The following is an 8,683-nucleotide window of genomic DNA, read 5'->3' as shown; positions in this document are numbered from 1 at the left end:
AACTCAAGTCTACAAGCGATGGATATGAAGAGGAAATTGTAGTTCTACTGGAGAAGAATGAAGACCTGAAGAAGAAGCTAGGAGTATTCATGGGAGACCCCGCACCAGGAGGAGATGACGATCATCCCGAGGACTACAACATCATCGACGACACCGACTCCGACCCCAATAGTGATGATGACTATGAAGACGAAGCTGGAGCAGATATCATGGAATCTTCTTCCGATCAAAATTTCTAGTCAACCACCATATTATCAGTAGTATACCCCCATGTATATAGAATAGTCCGAGTATTTTTGTAATGATAGTTAGATCGTTTGTATGCCCTTGTTTGAATTGAGTGGTGTGATATGAATGTGTTTGTCTCATGTGCATATGGGTAGTGATTTTCCTCTTAGACCCCACTCTATTCTAATCTCTCCCCTCTAAACCTATCAGATGCCTCCGAGATGTGACCCCAGATTTGTCTTCCCACCAGAGCTCACTCAGTTGATCCAACAGTAGAATGCCTTGATGTAGCTACTAGTCCAGAACCAAGGCAACAACAACAACAACAATAACAACCCACCGCCGCCACCTCCATTTGACAACTTAGCCCGTTTTCTGAGGTTGCATCCCCCGGTGTTTTCTAGTAGCACTGAGCCAATTGTTGTTGATGACTGGTTCCGCAGGATTGGAAGGTAGTTAACCACCGCAGGTTGCACAGATGCTGAGAAGGTGCGCTTTGCCGCACATCAATTGGATGGACCAGCAGCCTCATGGTGGGAGAATTACACCTCCACTTTTCCCATATCCAATGTCACTTGGGATCAGTTGCAGCAAGCTTTCCGTACTGCACATGTCTCAACTGGAGCTATGAGCATGACGAAGCGTGAGTTTCGCAACTTATGCCAGGGAAATCATACTGTGGGGTAGTACATGGATGAGTTTAGTAAGTTAGCTCGCTATGCCCCAGATGATGTGGCCACAGATGCCGCGAAGTAGGAGAAGTTTATGGAAGGGCTGAGTGATGAGCTGAGCATGCAGTTGATGGTGGCAACATTCAATAACTACCGGGATTTGGTAGATAGGGCCCTAATGATTGAAGGCAAGCAGCAACAGATAGAGAGCCGCAAAAGGAAGTATGGACAAGGGAAGTATAATTCTGGAGCTCAGCAGAAGCCTCGTTTTACCCCGAACTCGGGAGGACACACTCATAATCATGGAGGCCATACCCACAATGGAGGGAGTTCGCACAATCACAGTGGCCCCAAGAATGGGAATGGGAATGGAGGAAGCAATAGATAGAACCGTTCCAACCCAGCAACACCCGCCAGGAAGGATTTAAGTCACATTACTTGTTTCAAGTGCGGGAAGACTGGACACTACGCCATTGAATGTCCTAAAGCAAAGAATGGAAATGGAAACTCTGGGAAGAAGCCCAATCCCTTCACCAGAGGTCGGGTGAACCACATCAATGTGGAGGAGGCTGAAGATCAGCCTGACCCAGTGATCGGTAAGTTTTTGATTAAGTCATTTACCACACTCGTTCTTTTTTATACTGGTGCATCGCATTCATACATATCAAGGGGATTTGTGGACAAGTTTAAATTGCCAACCATAGCCCTTAGGTCACCCATGTTAGTAATTTTGCTAGGAGCAGAGTATATGGCCAGCCGATGGTGTGATCGGTTACCTTTAACCATTGGTAGTCATGTTTTCCCCTCTGACCTAATAATTTTGGAGTCCCAAGGATTGGATATAATACTAGGCATGGATTGGTTATTGAAATATGGAGGAAACATCGACTGTGCTAGTAAGACAATTTTACTCACCACCCCGGAAGGAAAAAGGATCAAGTATGTGTCTAGGCATGCGCCAAGGAGGACCCAAGTAAATTCTCTCTCGGGAGTTGTTCAAGAAGAAGTGCCTGTTGTGAAGGATTACACGGATTTATATCGAGAGGAACTACCAGGCATGCCACCAGATCGAGACATAGAGTTTTTGATAGAACTGTTGCCAGGCACCGAACCAATATCGAAGAGACTGTAACGGATGCCCGCAAATGATCTAGAGGAAATTAAGAAGCAGATTAAAGAGTTATTGGAGAAAGGCTACATTCGATGAAGTTCATCACCGTGGGAAGCCCCAGTGCTCTTGGTAGAGAAGAAGGATGGATATTTGAGAATGGTTGTTGATTATCGTGCATTGAATGAAGTGTCGATCAAGAACAAGTACCCACTACCGATGATCAATGATTTGTTTGACCAGCTGCAAGGAGCTAAAGTATTCTCCAAGATCGATATGTGATCAGGATACCACCAGTTGAAGATTCAGGAACATGATATACCTAAGACAACTTTTACCACAAGGTACGGGCTATATGAGTACACGGTCATGTCATTTGGATTGACAAATACCCCTGCCTATTTCACAAGCATGATGAATAAAGTGTTCATGGAGTTCCTGGATAAATTTGTTGTGGTGTTCATTGATGATATTTTGGTATACTCAAAGAATGAAGAGGAGCACAAGGATCATTTGTGTTTAGTTCTCGAGAAGCTCAGGGAACATCAGCTATATGCAAAGTTCAGCAAATGTGAATTTTGGTTGAAGGAAGTTGGATTTCTTGGACATGTTATATCAGGAGAAGGTATAGCAGTAGACCCCACCAAGGTTCAATCTGTAACTGAGTGGTGGCACCCACCTCAGTTGGGGAGATCCAAAGTTTTCTAGGACTCACGGGATATTATCGGAGGTCCATTGAGAATTTTCCCAAGATTGCAAAGCCTATGACGGAGTTGTTGAAGAAGGACACTAAGTTTAAATGGATGGATGAATGTGAGGCTAGTTTTCAGGACTCGAAGAAACGTTTGGTTACATCCCCAGTGCTGATTCTTCCGGATATACGCAAGTATTTCCAAGTGTATTGCGACGCTTCTCACTTAGGACTTGTAGGAGTACTTATGCAGGACGAAAGAGTTGTTTCATATGCCTCACGATAGCTTCGATCGCTTGAATTGAACTATGCCACCCATGATTTGGAGTTAGCAGCCATAGTGCATGCGCTCAAGACCTGGAGACATTTTCTGATTGGAAATAGATGTGATGTGTACATGGATCACAAGAGTTTGAAGTACATTTTCACGCAGAAGGAGCTGAATCTCCGACAGAGGAGATGGTTGGAGCTCATAAAGGATTATGATATGAAGTTGCATTATCATCCAGGGAAGGCCAATGTCGTAGAAGACGCTTTGAGCCACAAGAGCTATGCCAATACCCTTGTAAGCAGAGGATTGCCAAGGAGTTAGTTGATAATCTCAAGTAGCTTCGTTTGGAGATAGTTCCAAGAGGTTTTGTGGCAACAATGGAGGTTCAGTCTACATTATTGGGAAAGATTCGGGAAGCTCAGAAGGATGATAAGAAAATCGCTAAGATAAAGGAGAAAATCAGCAAGGGAAAAGCCAAGTGTTTTCGTGAGGATGAGCATCAGATCTTATAGTTTGAGGATCATATATATGTGCCCAATAATGCTGAGATCAGGAAGTTAATACTTCAGGAAGCTCATGATTCGCATTACTCGATTCACCCCGGAAACACCAAGATGTATTCGGATTTGAAGGAGCGTTTCTAGTGGACAGGTGTGAAGAAGGATATTACCGAGTACGTAGCAGCGTGTGATGTATGTCAGAGAGTGAAGGCAGAACATCAAAAGCCAGCAGGATTACTGCAGCATATGCCGATACCCGAATGGAAGTGGGACAAGCTTGGCATGGATTTCATCACCGGATTACCCAGGACCCGATCGGGATATGATTCAATGTGGGTAGTAGTTGATCGCTTGACCAAGGTAGCTCACTTTATCTCGGTGAAGACCACTTATACAAGCTCAAAGTTGGCCAAGATATATATTACCAGGATCGTATGTCTGCATGGAGTTTCGAGGACCATCGTATCAGATAGAGGGACACAATTTACCTCGAAGTTTTGGAATCAGCTGCACCAGACTTTGGGTACCAGGCTAGAGTTCGGTACAACCTTTCATCCGCAGACAGATGGACAAACAGAGCGAGTCAATCAGATTCTGGAGGACATGCTAAGAGCCTGTGCATTAGATTATGGATCTAGTTAGGATGACAATTTGCCTTACGCAGAGTTCTCATACAACAATAGTTATCAGGCTAGTTTGAAGATGGCACCTTTCAAAGCCTTGTATGGAAGAAGGTGTAGGACACCGTTAATGTGGGATGGAGTTGGGGATCGCCAGTTGTTTGGACCGGATCTGATCAAGGAGTCCGAAGAAAAGGTTAAGTTGATTCGCGACAGACTAAAGGTAGCCCAGTCCAGGCAGAAGAGTTATGCAGACTCCAAACGCAAGGAGGTAGTCTATGAGATCGGAGATAGAGCATATCTTCGTGTGTCAAGTTAGCCTCGAGATTTGTAGGACCATACCGAGTTTTGGAATGAATGGGAGAGGTTGCCTACAAGTTCGAATTACCCGAAAGACTGTCAGGAGTTCATGATGTGTTTCACGTTTCCTAGTTGAAGAAGTGCCATGCAGAGATGGCCGATATTCCCCTCAGAGATATAGTGCCCCTGGAAGCAATTCAGTTGGATAGTGATCTGACCTACGAGGAGAAACCAGTCAAGATCCTCGAGCTTGCCAGCCGAGCTACATGTAGCAAGGTTATCAAGTTTTGCAAAATTCAGTGGAGCCACCATACCGAGGATGAAGCCACCTAGGAACGAGAAGAAGACCTACGGAAATACCACCCACACCTATTTTCTAGCCAACCCGATCTCGAGGGCGAGATTCATCTTAAGGGGGCTAGGTTTGTAACATCCCAATTTTCAAATTTGGATGTTATACATAGGTCATCATATGCATATCATTTTTTTCTTGCATTTTGTTTGTGATCCAAGAAATCCTAAGCAACTCAAGGACCCACAGAGAGAGTTAGGGATTTCATTATTTTCATATTTGAATTTTCTCAAATTTGAAAAGAGGATCATTTTTATTTTAATAATTTTTCTCTCCAAAATATTTCCAATATTAAAAATAAAAGAGAGGAGATAAAATGACTTCTCCAAAATCAAAGGGGAATATTGGAGGAAAAATATTAAAATTAAATAAATATTTTATTTGGAATATTTTATTGCTATTTTATTTGAATTAGAAAAAAATATGCATTTTGAGGCCAGAAAAATGTTCACCTTGTTCTAAATATTTTATTTAGACGGTGAAAATTGTTTTTGTCATTTTTAGATTTTTTTTATATTTTATTAGGATTTTTTTCATCGGCGGAATTTATTTTAAAGTAAATCTCTTCGGGCCGACCGAACTGGGCCGCGCCCAGCCCAGCAGGCCGCCGTCTTTTCCCCCGCGCGGGAGCCGCCTCACTGCCGCCAGCCGTGTCCGGCTCGGGCACGCCTCCCGAGGGTGGTGCCCCCTCGCCCAAGCCACTGCCTCGCCCCCCTTTATAAGGAGCCATCGACCCCCTTTCCTCCCAAGCCGCCAGCCGCCGCCACCCAAGCAGCAGCAGCAGCCCCGCGATCGCCGCCGCCTGCCGCGCCCGCCGCCCCTGCTCCGCCACAGCGCCGCCACACGCCGACCTGCCTCGCCAGAGCCCCGACCCACCAGTTTTTCTTGTGAACCGGTAAAAACCACCCCGGTTTTTTCTATTTTGTTTTTAGATCGGTTTTATTTTAGGGTTAGGGTCTTCCCGGTTTTCTTTGGTTTCACTATTTTGCGAACGTTCGCCCGAACGGATATGTCGCGAACGCGTTCGTTCGTTCGTCTCTGATAGCGAACGTTCGTTCGTTAGTCTTTTATTTTATTTTTGCCTAGGGACCTATCCGCTATTATTTTTATTGCGGATTAGCCCCTGATCTTCAAACCCTCGTTAGTTTTTAACCGTTCGTCCAAATCCGGTGAAACCAACGCCAAAATCTTCGTCTTGAACCCCTCTTTCCAGTTAATCAACTTGAACATGATTTTGAAAATTTAAAATTTGGCTTCAAGCAGATTTGAATTCGAACTTCTTTTGATCGTAGTTTGAAGTTCGTAGCTCCGATTTTATTGATTCTTTTTGCCAATCGAAGATCTTCAGTTGAACTTTCAGTTTGGACATTCTCATCTTTGTTTTACCCTTGCATCTATGCTTGAGTTCTTATGTATTCTATTGTTTGTTTGCGATAGAATTTCCGGAGTGCGAAGCATGCTACTACGAGTCTCTAGGGTTTGCAGATCGTCAGCAAGGCAAGTAACACTTTGATCATACCTCTTATTACCCAGTTTTATGCATTAATCTCAATCCTCAAGCACTGCATGGTTAGGACTTGAATACTTGTGGGTACCGGGAAGTAGTGATGAGGTAGTACCTATTGCCTTTATTTTCAAACCCTGGGAGTTACTTCTACATTATGCTTATATTGCTATGCTATGCTCGTATACGTGGTTTGGTTTGAGTGATCCATGATAGATGTGAGAGTTTTAATTAATGGTTAAACTTAAGGTGGCTACTTTAATACACATCTAGGTGGATTGGTGGAGGCACCCTGGAGCACCCAGTGGTTGTTTGGGCACCTGGAGCAATCCAGTGTTGTCCTGGGATATCCCGGAGTACCCGTGTGATCATCCTACAGTTTCCCACCCAGGCTCAAAGGGATCATAAGATTATTCATGCTGGAAACTTCTGTGTGCAGCCACAAGCCATTATGGGCTCTGGCATAGTTGACTAAGTTGTGTGACCTCTTTTAGTGGTAGGCTAGCAGATGTAGGGGATGTAGGTGGTACTGTCTACCCAGAGTAAAGATTTAATGCTTCTGAAAGACCTCGTATCAGTCTTCCGTTTCTCAAACACCTTGTAGTGCGAGAAATCCAACGGAGGAGATCGAGTCTTGTGGGGAAAAGTGCGCAAACCTCTGCATAGTGTACAAACTAATCATGGTTAGCCGTGTCCCCGGTTATGGACATGTTGAGTGTCTGGTACTTGAATTATTGATTTGATCTCATCACTTTATTAATTAATTTGTTGTGTTGATGATTATTAATTTGGGATTGAGTTGGAGGAACCTTCTCAATGTTTCCAACAAACTTTGTAGTAAATAAAATTTATTCCTTTGTTGTAGGAAAAAATAGCTTTCTGCAAAAATAATCATAGAGCCTCCACCAGCCAAATATGCATATAGTTATAGCTGTTACATGTTCATTGCTCTAGAGTGTTATTTTGCCAGCATATTCCATGTGCTGACCAGTTTCGGGCTGCAACCTATTATGTTGTAGACTTTTCAGACGAAGAGTAAGGTGCACTAGGTCGTTGTCTTGCACTCAGCTATGCCGTTGGAGTTGGTGGACTCGCTTTATCTTCCAAGCCTTCCGTTGTTATCTTATTTAGATGGCCTTCAGCCATATTATTGTAATAAGTACTCTCTTATGAGATATTCGATGTAATAAGTGTGTGATTGAAATTCTGTTATAAATCCTTCAAGTATTGTGTGTGTCAGCATTATCAATCCAGGGATGACACTTATGCACAGAGATTTGACCGTTTGAGGTCGGATCACTACACGAAGGTAATGACGACGAGGAGGAGGAGGAGGAAGAAGAAGATCCTCCCGCAGGGGCAAAAAGACGGCAGCCTCTAATGACCTGGAAGCCAAAGCGTACAAGAGGGATAAAACTACCCTCCCCGATGACTCGGAGTCGGACGCTGAGGTCCTCCCGATACATCATCGCCGGACCAGGCCCAAAGCCGATTCGTAAGCAGCTCTGGATGCCTCACATATTGTCCAATTCTTTATGAATTGTGATGATAACTCTAGGTTCTATGTTTTCTAGTCTGGCACGCAGTCGCCCCCAACTATCTTCATCCTCGGGGGGTCTGCCACCGGAGATGATGGAGAGCAGGTCGCCTTCATTAGCCTCCCGGCCGCCTAAGGCAGATGGTGCCGAGGTGTCGTCTCATAGGCCCTCCCAAGACTTGAAGAGACGTGGGGTGGGGGGTGGATCTCACGGCGCCAGAGGGTAATACCTCGGCTGCTGGAGGGCCGGGAAGGAAGGTCCTTATGGAGTCCGACGCCGAGGGCCCCGGTCAATCCAACCTCCAGTCGCAGACTACTCCAGAGACCAGTACGACCCCAGAGTCTAGTGAATGACACCCTGCGGGAGGAAAGGGAGTGGCGACCTCTGCTAATCCGGAGGTGCCGAATACCACCACAAACACTCTTCAAAGTGCATCCGTCCTAGACGAGCACCGCATCCTGATGGGTGCGGTGTCTGAGAAGATTCAGTCCACCCAGAGCGGACTGAACGAAGCCTTCTCCAGCCTGTTAGCAGGCTTCGAGGTACGCAATGTAATGTTTTTGATCTTTCTATGAGAAATATGCCCGTATATAGATAGTAGCCCCTGAGACTCTGTTCGGTTTTCAGAAAGAAAAGTAAGCAGAGGATCAATAATTAGTTGTCAGGTGGTAACATGCTATCTTATTTGAATTTCAAAACAGGCCTCTCTATTAGCGGCAACATCCAAGTCAGCGGAGATTTCCGAACTCAAACGGAAACTAGAGCGAGCCGAAGAGGTTCTAGTCCTTGTTAACACGCGGCTCGACCAAGCGCAAGGTATAAGATACATCTTGCTGTATGCCTGTTTATTTCTGTGCTTTTGTGGAAGTTGAAGAGCTTTACTGTGCATGGTCGTACAGA

The sequence above is a fragment of the Triticum aestivum genome, chromosome 6A, assembly GCF_018294505.1.
Source record: "Triticum aestivum cultivar Chinese Spring chromosome 6A, IWGSC CS RefSeq v2.1, whole genome shotgun sequence".
Classification (NCBI taxonomy): domain Eukaryota; kingdom Viridiplantae; phylum Streptophyta; class Magnoliopsida; order Poales; family Poaceae; genus Triticum; species Triticum aestivum.
Note: the sequence above shows the minus strand (reverse complement) of the source record.